We start from the raw sequence: 14058 nt of genomic DNA, 5'->3' as shown, positions 1-14058 counted from the left end.
GTGTTTTCTCAATCCAGAGTAAGGAGCTGATGATGAACATTTTAGTATATTTAATCCCCCCCTCCCTCCCCCCCGCCCAAGGCAGTGCTGTTTTTATTCAGCAGTCTAGCACAAAAGACGAACCACCAGAATGTGTGCTGCAGAACCAGGAAGGCCCCGCCACGGGCTCTGGTGAACCACAGCACCCTCACCCCCAGCTCTGCAGGGACTCTCGGGGCAAGGCGGCATGGTGGCTGCACAGGGGGTCTGGTGTGGACTTGGCCAGGGCTGTCCATGCAGAGCCCCCTCTCCACTTTAAACAGCAGGCTCGGGTCCCAGCATCCTGTCTGCCAGGCTGTTAGACTTCCTTCCACCCAGCAGCCCGGAAGGTAGTGAATGGAGGCGACTCCAGGAAGAGTGGGCCACTCTGGAAATGGGGGGAACTACTCTCCCTCCACACTCCTGGGTGGGCTGTCCCTGGGCCGACGGGGTTCCCAAGGAGGCCACAGCAGCTCCCCAGCGGAAGCCAAGGCCGAGCAGGGCACCAGACTTTGTTCCTAAGATCCCAGGGGCTGGTGGAGAGAGCGGAGAGGCTCAGGCATGCTCTGTGGGGTCAGGCCCGCTAGCGTGAGAGGGGGCAGCGGCAGCCTGCAGGGGAACAGCCCTGGGCTCTGGGGAGGCCCGCAGCCGGGCCATGAGGCCATCAGCAGCGTCTGTGTCGCAGCCTCCAGTAAGCTTCGCACAGGGGCAGATCGTTAGCTTCGCAGAGACTGGAGCTTTTCCACCACCAGAAGCCCGAGGAGACAGGAGCAGGCAGAGGGGTGCCAGGGAGGGAAAGCGACACAGGAGCAGAGTTAAGAAAACAGACCGGACTCCAGACCTGCCTCTCCCCTCTGGGTGGGCACTCGTTCAAGCAGGCCTGGCTGAGTGGGAGGTACATGGGGACCCCCTGTAAGGTCCTTCAGCATCCCAAAGGGGGGTATGTGTCCAGGACCAGCCCATGCAGGTCTGTGTGGCCCCAGCAGGTCCCTCTGCTGATCTAGCAGGTGTCCGCCCTGTCACCTGGCTGTTCTAGCGCCTGCTGCCACCCCATCATGTGCGGGGGCGCAGCCAACTTCACCGGTAGTGGCAGCCAGCATTAAGAGCCCGTGGCTCCGGCTCCTACACTTGGCGAGAACCCTGAGGCAGAGACCCCGTCTTATTTCTGGGTCTGCCCTTGGCTGGGGCAGAGCCTAGACGGTGACAGGAACAGAGGCCCTGGTGTTCGTCCTACACCCCACCTCTCTATCACACTGTGGAGGCGGGTGAGGGTGCAGGGGGAGAGCACAGCTCACGAGGTGTGGGGGCTGATGGCCCTTCTCCCGACCGTCCTGCCCTGCCTGTGGCTGCTCCCTTGTTCCACCCACAGCGTTCAGTCTCAGAAACCATCCTGGTCACAAAGCAGTGGCTGAAGGACAGCAGAGGGAGAGGCAGACAAACAGAAAATCATGAGTGGGCGAGCAGGGCTGCGGAGGACGGAGGGGGCTGAGCACTGGGGGTTCAGGTGGGTGCATGTCAGGGGCTAAGCAAGGAGGGTACACAGCCCGCACGGGGCATCACAGATGAGGGAGGAACTCGGGATGCCGAGGGGCCACCGAGCAGGCCCAGGATTCCTGTGGGTGAGCCAGAGGCTGATGCGCAGGTGTGGGAAGCCTGGCACTCAGGCCCTACCGAGTGACCTGGGCAGGTCCGCTTCTCCTGGCCTCACCCTCCAGAGGCAGACAGGGCCGAATCGCTGCTCTGTAGCCACTCAGGCCAGAGCCTGGCTCTTGGGGATGATGGGTACACGAAGGGACTGTACCAAACCAGTGTGACCGGGCCATGTCTCCAGCAGGGTCTGAGCTCCCCCTCGGGGACCCACTCCGGACCCTTCTCTGAAGGCCGGTGTCTTAGGAGACAATTCCACAAGTCTGCTGAGCCGAAGGGTCTCAGGGACCAGAGGCGGCCCAGACACTCTGGAAAAGTCTAGAACCACTCCAGCAGGCCAGTGACACTGGGCGGGACCACGCGGGTCACATTGAACCCAAGGCCGGGAATCAAGCCCCAGACCACAGGGCACGCTGGCTCTGGGCCTCCGTGGCCCCTGCATGGCTCCCACGGGGCAGCAAGGAGCGTTGGGAACCTGCCCCGGGAGGGACAGCTCTGCGGACAAGCTAACCGGAACGGAGGATAAGGCTCCCAGGCTCGGTTCCCCCGCAAAGTTACACGAGGACTGGGATTTCTCAAAGGCCTCAGGTTTCAGGATTCTAAAGGGCCCCATGGGGGCTGGGTGATGGGCTGCGCCCACTGCTGTATCCCTGCGCACAGCCTGGCCTGGCATGGAGGGAACTCTGGCTCTGGGGATAAGGCTGAGCCCCCGCTCTTTGGGATTTCCCCTCCTCCTTCCGCACAGCGTGGGCGCTAGGTGATGCCCACATGGAATCACCTCGGGGGTTAAGCAGTGGCACCCTGGGCAGAGCCTGGGCTGCCATGAGGAACTAGTCCCGCCTCAGACAGGCAGGTCCAAAGAGAGGCAGGGCACCCTGGGCTGGAACACTGGCTCTGGCCTCCCAAGCCTGGAAGCTCTGTGAGTTTGGCCCCAGGGCCCAGGGCCCGGTGGGCGGGAAGTGTCTGTTGGTTGAACGCTCAACGCTCTGACCGGGAGGTGCGCTGACACCGGCCCGGGCTCTGCTGCGGGACCAGGCAGGGTTTGGAAACACAGGAGTTTGAGGGCTGTGGGCCGCGGTCCGGGTGCAGCCTATTGGTACCTGGACGAGTAGTACGCCTCCTCTAGCTCGTAGAGGTCGATGGAGACCTCGTCCCGCAGGGTGGTGACCTTGCGGTCGCACTCCTCTTGCAGCGCCCGGAGCTGCTGGTTGCGCTGGTCGATGGCCTCGTTCACCTACGGGAGTCATTCAGGATCAGGAACTGCTTGAGATCAGACACCAGCTTCATCAGGGACTCACAGGCTCGGACGATGTTGGCGGCGCGTACATGCATCTCGTAACTGTCCTGCTCGCCTTGAGTGGCCCGGGACACCTGCGGCTCATCCTCAATCTTGGCGGTCTTGATGATCGCAGAGAAGTTGTTCATGATGGACTTGATGTCGTCCTTGAGCCGCTTGTTGTAGGACTTCAGCAGCGTCTCCTTGCTCTGCGGCAGGGCTCTCTGCTGGGCCATGGTGGGGCCTCCGTTCGTTCGAGGACGAGCAAGCGCCCCCTGGGAAGTGCCGGCTCCCAGGCGCCACTCAGCACCCAGAGTGTCCCGCCGCCATGAGTATATTTAATTCTTTTTTTAAAAAAATATATTTTATTGATTTTTTACAGAGAGGAGGAGAGATGGATAGAGAACTAGAAACGTCGATGAGAGAGAAACATTGACTAGCTGCCTCCTGCACATCCCCCACTGGGGATGTGCCCGCAACCAATGTTCATGCCCCCGACTGGAATCGAACCCGGGACCTTTCAGTCCGCAGACCGACGCTATACCATTGAGCCAAACCGGTTTTGGCGTATATTTAATTCTTAATAAATGTCGATATTGGATAAGTTAGGCATGAATGGATGTGTTAGCTGGTTGTTGACATGAGTACTGTATAATATAAAGTTGCAAATTCTTGTATTTTTCTCTTGCAATAAGTGTATTCTATTTTCTTTAAATTAAATATACTGTATATATTATATTATATAATGAATATATAAATTTAATATTAAATTACAATTGCATATTTCTTTCATTTTCTTAAAAAATTATCTTTTAATAGTTAAGGTAAATTTATAATTTTGGCAATTTCTTATTTCTAATTTCAAGACTTGCTTTCTATTTTTGGACTGTTTCTTCATCTGAATATACTATTCTTGTTTCATAAATGTCATGTCTATGAACATACTAATTAAACTTCTCTGGTGTTTTTGTGTTTCTTCTGTGGTTACATTTTCTGTTTATCTTTCTCTCACCCCTCAAGTTGGAGACTTTCTTTAAATATCTAATAATCCTCAATTGTCTGTTAATATTTAAGATGAGGTAGTTGGAATGCTGATTAGGAATGTTGTGAACTTAACAGGGTTTTGCCAACTTGCACAAGTTTACTCTAGGTTGAGTGAGTAGGAAATGGGCTATTGTGCCAGAATGAAGAATGCTTTACCCTTAGTCATTAATGCTCAAATAGCTGCCCAGGTTCCTCCCCAGAGAGTATGAGAACTCTTGATTTTTAGCCTGGGATAAATGCTTAACTATTGTGCTGTTCCGCATACAAACCTTTATTTAGTTTCCCTGTTTTCAGCTACACTTCTCACTCTTGCTGTCTTGTCGCCAAATTTGTTTCTCTAAACCACTTCTGGCAGACAGGCCCCTTGGCTGCAACACCTTGACGTGTACCTATTACACATTATGGTTTCTTCCATTTTGTTTAGTCAGACTAAACTTACTTTTGGTGTACCAATCAAAAAAAAAAATATTATGGGGCCCCTTCCCATTTTCTATTTTGTATGGGTTTGTATGATTTTTAAATTCCAAGTATTTTAATGGGGCCTCAGGAAGAAGAGGCAATGACTGCATGTGCTCAATTAGCCAGCTTTAATAAATCCAATTGGGGTCAGAGTAGGAAAGAAAAACCACCAGTGGAATGGCAGAAAAACAACAAAACCCCCAAATAACAAAGACAAAATTCTTAGTCTGTGATCTTGATAGTATTCCTGTGTATGAATAACCTAGCGTTTAGCATCTTAACTCTCCAGATCCACACATTTTAGGGACATGATGGATCTTAGACATATAGTTCACACCCCATTTTACAGTTAAGAAAAGGAGAGCTTATAAGTAAAACGATTTTCCAAGGTAACACAAGTAGAGTGGCAGAATGGAAATTAGGAAGATATAATAATTAACTTTTCTTGAAGGACAGTTATGGGATGGCTTTTCCTGGGTAAATAGACAGATGTTCAAGAAGTGAAATATTTTAGGGTGCTTACTTGGCAGTCTAACATTTGGCAGCCATATGTTGAATGTACTGAAGGGGGCGACTATACCACAGGATGAGAAGCTGCAATAATGATCCTGGGAGGGAACAATTCGAGAGCCTGGGCAGAATGAACCAGTAGGATTTGATGAATGAATGAACGTGAATACTGAGGAGAGATGGGAAAATGCTAGTCGCGTTATGAGGCAGTGCTAAACTGGTTAATGGTGGTGGGGGGGAGTAAGAGGGGATAAAATGAAAATTCAACTTTCAAGGGTATTTTATTTATTTATTTTAATTCAAGGGTATTTTAAATATTTTAATAAATACTAGAAGGCTGGGAATCAATATAATTCACATCACTCTTACATTCTTGGTTTAGAGATACATCTTTAAATTAGTGGATGCAGTCACCCTCTGCATGGCTCCAAAAAAAGAAACGCGACTGCGATGCCGCACAGGAGCACGGGGCTGCGTGACACACGGCTCGCCCTGGCTTGGACTAAGGCAGACCTCGTAGCGCGGTACCTGGCACCTCGCAGGGGCAGCCTGTGGACATGGATTTCCGCCCGCGCGCTTCTCTGCCGTCATCAGCTCTAAGGAGAACGACCTACACAGGCCCGGGTCTCCCGCGACACCTACGTTCCTCCCCCAGGGCTGTTTCTCAGACCCGGATCACATTACTACCTCCGGAGCCACATTTCGCAAAAACTACGGGTGGAGTGAAAGCTTTCCTCCGACAAAGGGTGTCCTTAGATCCGCTCCCCGGCGGCGGCCGAGTAACGGGCCCGGCCACCGCAGGGGTGGGGCCACTCCGAGGCTGGGAAGGCCTCGTGCCGCTCCTCGGGGCCCGGCCGGTCCACGTCCTACGGGAAGCAGAAGGAGACAAACGCCGCCTCTCCCGCTCCCACCTACGGCCGCTTTCCCGAGGTGGCGCCGGCTCTGCGCCCCCGGGGCCGCAGGGGCCGCGTGTGGGCGTGTGGACGCCCCTCCGCGCCCGTGACTCAGCTTTAGCTGAGCCGCCGCGGGGCCTGAGTCACCCCCGTCCCGGGCCCCTCACCCGCCTTTCCCCGGAAGGCGCCCGAGGCCTGCAGGTTGTGGAGGGGCGGCCACGGAGGGCGCCGGGCACCGAGGTGGCTCCGCGGGGGGCGGGGCCGGGCGGGGGCGGGGCCAGCGGCTCGCGCTGGGCGGGGCGGTGACGTCGGCGGGCCCGGGCCGCGCTGTGGCTGTGGCTGTGGCTGTGGCTGTGGCTGTGGCTGTGGCTGAAGCGGCGGCGGTGGCGGCGCCGGGGCGGCGGCAGCGGCAGCAGCAGCAACAGCAGCACCCCCAAGCCGGTGAGACGGCGGCCGGGGGCAGCTCGGAAGGCGGGAGGAACCTAGAGCTTCCCGGCTGTCGCTGGCCCCGAGGCTGTGCCTTTTCTTGCCCAGATTCTTCCTCAGGGCCCTGGCGCGGGCAGGGCAGCGCGCCCCCCGGGGAGGGGCGGAGTCGTAGGTGAGGCTTAGCCCCCCCCTCCCCGCCCCTTCTGGTCCCCGCCTGGGGGACCGGGAAGTCTGGGGAGGGGCGGACCCACCCCACCCCACCCCGTCTCAACCCATCTCAACCCACCTTCACCCACCTCAGCCCACCGGCGGCTCCACCCAGCCCGGCCCGGCGTGGGGCGGGAGCGGAGGCAGATGTGCGGAGCCCGGGGCCGGCGGGTGGGAGACGGAGCTCTGGGCGCTGGGAGGACCGGGGTGGGGAGGTTTGTGAGACGTGATGTTGCGGGCGAGGGAGAGACATTGGGGAGCCGTGCGGAGGTTGGGGTGCGGTCAGGGCAGATGTGTGGCTTTGGGTGATGGATGTAAAATGTTGAAGGAGATAAGGATTCCTTTTTTTTTTTTCCTTCTGGGAAATTGTAAGATGGGAGACGAACCGGCTGTGTTTCAAAAGGAAGATGAGCTGTGGATGTTACCTTTGAGGCAGCTGGAGAAGCTATTGCACTAGGTCTCACATTCTTGCTTTAGGGTTTTGGTTATTCCCCCCCCCCCCCCCCCCCCCGCCCCCCGACAGAGTGGGTCGGAGGGTCTGGGAGGGAAGAATTCCTCTGCGTTGGCTCGGGATGGGTACATTGTGAGCGTGGATGGGTTTGAAGTTTTACACTCTTCAAGAAGAGTGAGATCTTCATTCAGGTAGCAATATTAAGGAATTAGGTCTCATTACACTTAGATCCGTAAAGATGTTACCTTCCAGTCTTTTTTCTTTGCCAAAAAGATCTCTTTTTACCACCTCATTTACAAGCTCTATCCTGGCCCCTTAAGAGAAGGCCTGAGGATGGTTGCTTTGGAAGACACTTTGTTGGGCACAAAAATAGTTGCAGGTGGTTGTGGTTGACTGCTTTGGGTGGATGAAATGAACAATTTGATCAGTTCTCTCGGAGCTAATTATATGAAAAATACTTAAATGTTTTAAGCACATCTGCCCTTTATAGCTTGTTTTACAATAGACCTTGACATTAGACATTATGTGTTCAACACAATTATTTTTACTTCTCTGTTGCAGATTTCTTTATTAGACACTTTCAAAATAAAGCGGAATAATTTTTCCGTAAACCCTCTCAATTTTTGAGAAATGTTCTTGGAATCAAGTGCTTTAAAAATGCCCTTTAATAACATATTAGGGGCATGTATCAATTCATAGGGAGATATTTCTAAGAGTAAACAGTGTTCAGTGTTCTTCGAATCATTGTTTCACAACTTAGCACATTAAATCAGAATCTTCCTTTATGGATTCCTGCACCCTGTGAGGTTACAGTATTCACTGACCTTAACTATCTGTCAGGTAAGCTATTTCTTGCTCAGAAATAGGTCCTTTGATGGACATGTATTATATGATGGATGGAAGTAGGCATGGCTCTCAATAATTCATTTATGGAGGAAGAGAAGCCGTCATGAAATGGAAGTTAAGCAGTGTCTTTCTCAAGGCTTACTCAATTTATTTGGGAACATAGCCAGAGAAATGCTTTCATGTAACCCAAGAGAGAAATAGATAGATGTCAGTGTCAGTAGTTGCAGACCATTGCCTTTTTTAATATGCTTACTTAATGAGCAGACTATTATCTTTTAGCAAATACTTCTGTTTGAAGAGACTTACAGGAAACAGAGGATATAATAGCTATTAAGAGAGAAAGGGTGTGGTCTAATTGTAATTATAAATAAAATATTTAATTAACTGTTTAGACAGATTAAATTGTAAGTTATTAGAATGAATAGTTTTGATTTTGGATTAATTAGAAGGAAAAGTTAAAATTCACATAACTAGTTTTGGGTTTTAAACTATACTTTGATTTAATTGGATACACATGGGGACAAATGTGAAGATTCCAGGTGCAATTTATATATATTGCTAAACAGACATTTGCATGGCCGACAGTGAGATGTAATTCTTCTTTTTTTAATATATATATTTTATTGATTTTTCACAGAGAGGAAGGGAGAGGGATAGAGAGCTAGAAACATCGATGAGAGAGAGATACATTGACCAGCTGCCTCCTGCACACTCCCCACCGGGGATGTGCATGCAACCAATGTACATGCCCTTGACCGGAATCGAACCTGGGACTCTTCAGTGTGCAGGCAGATGCTCTATCTGCTGAGCCAAACCGGTTTTGGCTTCTTTTCTTTTAATGTTCAACTGAACTTTATTTTTTTTTGCTCAGATTATTACAATTATTTATCCTTTTCCCATCCATAGCTCCCTTCCACCCGGTTCCCAACCCATCCTCTGCCCTTACTTCCCCTCCCCATTGTCCTCATCCATAGGTGTACAATTTTAGTCCAGTCTCTTCCTGCACCCCCACAGCCCTTTCCCCTTGATAATTATCAATCAACTCCCTTTCTTTACCCCTGATTCTATTATATTCACCAGTTTATTCTGTTCATCAGATTTTTTATTCACTTGATTTTTAGATTCACTTGTTGATAGACATGTATTTGTTGTTCATATTTTTTATATTTACCTTTTTCTTCTTCCTCTTCTTAAAGAATACTTTTCAGCATTTCATTTAATACTGGTTTGTTGGTGATGAACTCCTTTAGCTTTTTATTCTCTGTGAAGCTCTTTGTTTTATTTCTTGCCACTCCTGTCTGGCCTGCATAGTTTCTGTTGAGAAATCAGCTGACAGTTGTATGGGTGCTCCCTTGTAGGTAATTAACTGTTTTTCTCTTGCTGCTTTTAAGATTCTCTCTTTGTCCTTTGCTCTTGGCATTTTAATTATGATGTGTCTTGGTGTGGTTTTCATTGGATTTCTTTTTTTGGGGGGGGTTCTGTGTGCTTCCTGGACTTGTAAGTCTGTGCCTTTCACCAGGTGGGGGAAGTTTTCAGTCATTATTTCTTCAAATAGGTTTTCAGTAACTTGCTCCCTCTCTTCTTCTGGCACCCCTATAATTTGGATGTTGGTATGCTTGACATTGTCCCAGAGGCTCCTTACACTATCTTTAACTTTCTGGATTCTCTTCTCTTCTTGCTTCGGAGGAGTGTCCTTTGCCTCTTGTATTCCAAATCTTTGACTTGATTCTTGTGATCCTCTGGTCTGCAGTTGGGTCTCTGTATAATATTTTTTATTTCAGTCAGTGTATGCTTAATTTCTAGTTGGTCCTTTTTCATATTCTCGAGGGTCTCACTAAATTTATCTTCCTTTTCTAGGAAATTCTTGAAGAACCTTATAACCATGGTTTTGAACTCTATATCTCATCTTTTGTTCTCTTCCATTTCTTTCTTTTGAGATCTGTTTCCTTGTGTCGGCATTTTCGCTGCTTCCCTGAGTTGGCAGGGAGGCTTTGTGTGCCTGGTGTCCTACATGGCCTGGTGGGTCAGCCTCCCCAGTTACCTGAGGTAGACACTCTTGGTTCTCACCTTTGTGTACTGTGTTGAGATGTGATTCTTCTCCTTGTGGGAATGAAATTATATGATTTGGGGACAGTGTAAAGGTAGAAGTGATCTGTGTCTCATTAGACTTTCTTATACCTGAAAAAAAAACAACACAAAACCCTACATTTAAAAACATGCACTTGATTGGGGTGACATTGGTTGATAAAATTTATAGGTTTCAGGTGTTTAATTCTATAATATATCATCTATATATTGTATTTTGTGTTCACCACCCCAAGTGAAGTCTCCTTCTATCACCATTTATCCCCTAATATTCCTCTTCTACCTCTCTGCACCCCTCTTTCGTTCTGGTAATCAAATACAACATATTGTTGTCTCTCTATGATTTTTTTTTTAATTTTATCCCTTCACCTGTTTTTTTCAGCCCCACAAGCCTTCTCTCCTCTGACAGCTGTCAGTCTGTTCTCTATCTATGAGTGTTTTTATTTTGTTTGTTATTTCATTAGATTCCACATATGAATGAAATAATCTGGTACTTGTTCTTCTCTGACTGGCTTATTTCACTTAGCATAATGCTCTCCAGGTCCATCTATGCTGTTGCAAAGGGGAAGATTTCCTTCTTTCTTATTGCCAAGTAGTATTCCATTGTGTAGATGTAGCACAACTTTTTAATCCACTTACCTAAGGATGGGCCCTTGGGCTGCTTCCAAATCTTGGCTATACCACTGTAAATAACACTGAAGTGAACATAAGCATGCATATATTCTTTCAAACTAGTAAAACCTCTACATTTTATTTTTCAAGAGCCGAAACCGGTTTGGCTCAGTGGATAGAGTGTTGGTCTGTGGACTGAAAGGTCCCGGGTTCGATTCCGGTTAAGGGCATGTACCTTGGTTGCGGGCACATCCCTGGTAGGGGGTGTGCAGGAGGCAGCTGATCGATGTTTCTCTCTCATGTATGTTTCTAGCTCTCTATTCCTCTCTCTTCCTCTCTGTAAAAAATCAATAAAAATATATTAAAAAAAAAATAAAAGAAATATCACTTGCTGGGCGTTACTGCAATATCTTTGTTGAATATGCTGAAATGTTATTTTTTCCCCAATTCTAAAGTCAGACCAATATTTCAGTCTGATAATTAAAAATTAATACTGGAAACAAAATAAAGTGAAGGTTCTAATAGCAACAGCTGCTCTTTTTTTTATACTACATTTATGCTTTTAGAAATAGTGTAAGGCCTATTAAATGTGTATTTTACACATACATATCAAAAACATTGGTGGAGAAAGACCAGATAATGAAATATTTTGGTTAATCAATAATTTAGTACATTAATCATCAATTTTCAGAGAAATATAATGTAATAAAGTAAATGAAATATAGGTTATGTGAAATAATTTATTTTTATGGATCTTCAGTATGTCTTGGGGCATTGTTTTATTCATTTATTCACTTAACTGTTATTGAGTATGGTTCTGGGTGGTGAATAAGCTGACAAAAATCCCTGCCTTCATGGGTCTTACTAGATGTACCGGTCAATAATATCAGATTTTGTAATCAAAGAAAACACAATAATTTCAAGAGAAACATCAAAAGTGCTTTATTCAAAGTAATGTCCATTGCTAGATACACATTTCTCCATCTTTCAGGTTATTTGTGGATACTGTCCCAATGGAACTTTTCTTGTTTTGAGGCAAACCATTCAGAGACCCAATTTTCTAATTTAAAAAAAAAAATATATTTTATTGATTTTCCACAGAGAGGAAGGGAGAGGGATAGAGAACTAGAAATGTCGATGAGAGAGAAACATCGACCAGCTGCCTCCTGCACACCCCCTACTGGGGATGTGCTGCAACCAATGTACATGCCCTTGACCCGAATTGAACGTAGGACCTTCCTTTAAAATCTTTCCCTTTGCTTGTAAATGATTGGAAATTGTTGAGCAATGTTTAATCTTTCTGCAAGTTGCTTTTGAGTTTGACATGCATCTTCATCCAATAATGCTTGTAATTGCTGGCCTTCATACTTTTTCACTTTACCTGGATGTTTTTGTCTTTCACATCAAAATCATCACTTTTAAAGTATTTAAACAAGCGTTCACAGGTATCTTGAGATGGAGCATGTTCACCATAAGCTTCCCGAAGTATTCAGCAGCACTTTTCTTCAAAATAAAGTAATGAATTAAAACTTACAGCAAATGCTCTGTTTTGGGGGACACGAAAGTTGGTAATTTTAAGCGTGAAAATACCTATGAAATTAACGCCTTCGGCAAATTTGACATAAGTTTTGAAGCTTGTTGTCAATACAACAAAATAGCATATATATTAGGTCGCATATATATCAACACCTGTGTAACTCATCTATTGAAAAAAAATCTGTATTATTAACTGGTACACCTACTATCTTCTAGAGTTTTTGGGAAAATGAGGAATGCAGCAAAGGAAATTGATAAGAAGCATTGAGTTAGAAAATCAGAGGAATGTGATGTACTAGAAAGGAAGGAAAAGAAGTTTTCATGGAGGGAATGATAACTGTCATTGTTTAAAGATGAGTCAGGGTGTTGGATAAGAGATTCTGCTTGATTATAGTGTCTATACTACAGAAACGACTAAATGCTTTTTAGTGTGAGATGAGGCAAATGCTCCTGGATTGCTTAAAAAAAATCATATATATTTTATTCTTTATTCTTCTCAGAATAAAATAGGTAGCCAGGGAGTATATACTTTTACTGCACTAAGGAGAGACTTCGTTGTTATTAATCTTATATGTACTTATTTTTTAAAAAAATATGTAATACATGTTCTAAATCTGAAGGTATAAATGAGTACACAGGGAAAAGTAAGTCTTTCCTGTCCCATACAGTTATTCCTGAAGATGATTTCTATTTCCAGTTATTGTTTTTCCTAACCAGTGAAATTTTGTACAATAATATGGCATTAAACTATTTTAAAATTACGTAAATATAACAAGTATTTTATCAAGATTTTTTTTGTAGGCTTAATATTTGTTTGCATGATTTAAGGCTAGCTGCAGAGTCTTTGTTTTATAACTTTGCTTTATAGCTTTATTGAGAGATAATTTACATATCATACAATTCACCTCTTTAAAGTGTACAATTCAATTTTGTTTGTGCAACCATCATGACAGTCAATTTTAGAACATGTTTATCTCCCTGTTTTTTAGCAGTTACCTCTTGACCTTTGTTTTTTACTTATTTAAAAAAAAACCATATTTTATTGATTTTTTACAGAGAGGAAGAGAGAGGGATGGAGAGTTAGAAACATTGATGAGAGAGAATCATCAATCAGCTGCCTCTTGCACCACCCTTACTGGGGATGTGCCCGCAACCAAGGTACATGTCCTTGATCGGAATTGAACCTGGGACCTTTTAGTCCGCAGGCCACACTATCCACTGAGCCAAACCAGTTTCGGCTACTTATTGATTTGTATATTATGTGGGAAGCATGTTTGTGAAATACTTAGTTACCGACACCTGGCAAGGAAGCCATTTAGTGCATTTTAACAATCTGTGATTGAATAGAAGCATAGGTTTGTGTAAAAGTCTTAATTAGATAATGTTCTATTTGGTTGAGTGAATACTTGTGAAATGATTTGATTATCTAAGTGTCTTGTTTTCATTATTCCTTCATTTGTCATATGTGTTCCAAGTCCAGGGCTAAGCCAGATAGATTCCATGATAAATAAGGGTCAGGGTTCCTTATTCTTAAGGAGTTTCATACTAGTGGGAGAAGAGGAAAACGTAACTGGAGTTTGTGGACTTCAGTTGGTGACATACAGAATTTTCTATATCAGCTCATGGGATGGATCCCTAAACTGGTTTTGGGAAGATCTAAGATGATACCTAAGGATAAGTAGAATTTTGCCAAATGAAAAGGTGTAAGCAGAAGGAACAGCATATGCAGAACCTGAAGGCAAGAAAGCTATAGGGCAGTTTAGGGGGTCTAAAAGTACTTTGAAATGTCAAGTGCCAGTATGAGGTGTTGGTATCATCCCTTTTTGTTAAAAAGTGTGTTGTCTAAAAAAGCAAAATAATTACATTAGTTTTTTTTAAAAGATTTTTCGAGAGAGAGGAAGGGAGAAGGAGAGAGAGAAAGAAACACTGACGTGAGCAAGACTTTGATCATCTGCCTCCTGCACACCCCATACCTGGGATAGAGCCCACCCTGACTGGAAATCGAACTGGCAATCTTTCATTGCAAGAGATGACACCCAAAGAATTGA

The 14058-nt window shown here is 46.1% G+C and overlaps 2 protein-coding genes and 1 pseudogene across 14 annotated transcripts in view; 1 reads left to right on the top strand and 2 right to left on the bottom strand.

The window, feature by feature from the left end:
- Window positions 1–14058, bottom strand: part of RAD52 (RAD52 homolog, DNA repair protein) — a 493030-nt gene that overhangs the window by 69792 nt on the left and 409180 nt on the right. The window lies entirely within an intron of this gene.
- On the bottom strand, window positions 317–3177 carry LOC311620723 (mediator of RNA polymerase II transcription subunit 22-like; annotated as a pseudogene). Its single transcript has 2 exons — window positions 2766–3177; window positions 317–755 (listed from the first exon to the last, which is right to left on the bottom strand). The product of its transcript is annotated as a mediator of RNA polymerase II transcription subunit 22-like (transcript).
- The window catches only part of ERC1 (ELKS/RAB6-interacting/CAST family member 1), a 402974-nt gene continuing 395038 nt past the window's right edge, over window positions 6123–14058 (top strand). For 3 of the 11 annotated variants that reach the window (XM_084878770.1, XM_084878768.1, XM_084878764.1), the window contains exon 1: window positions 6143–6288. The gene's annotated coding sequence lies outside the window, so the exon portion shown is untranslated. Of the gene's footprint in view, window positions 6446–14058 lie in introns of all 11 variants that reach the window. The other 8 variants (XM_084878772.1, XM_084878766.1, XM_084878773.1 and 5 more) reach the window with 6 other exon arrangements.

This window comes from Pipistrellus hanaki, assembly GCF_964339955.1.
Source record: "Pipistrellus hanaki genome assembly, chromosome: 3".
NCBI classification, from domain to species: domain Eukaryota; kingdom Metazoa; phylum Chordata; class Mammalia; order Chiroptera; family Vespertilionidae; genus Pipistrellus; species Pipistrellus hanaki.
The sequence above is the reverse complement of the archived record's forward strand: the minus strand, read 5'-3'. Positions and strand labels throughout refer to the sequence as shown.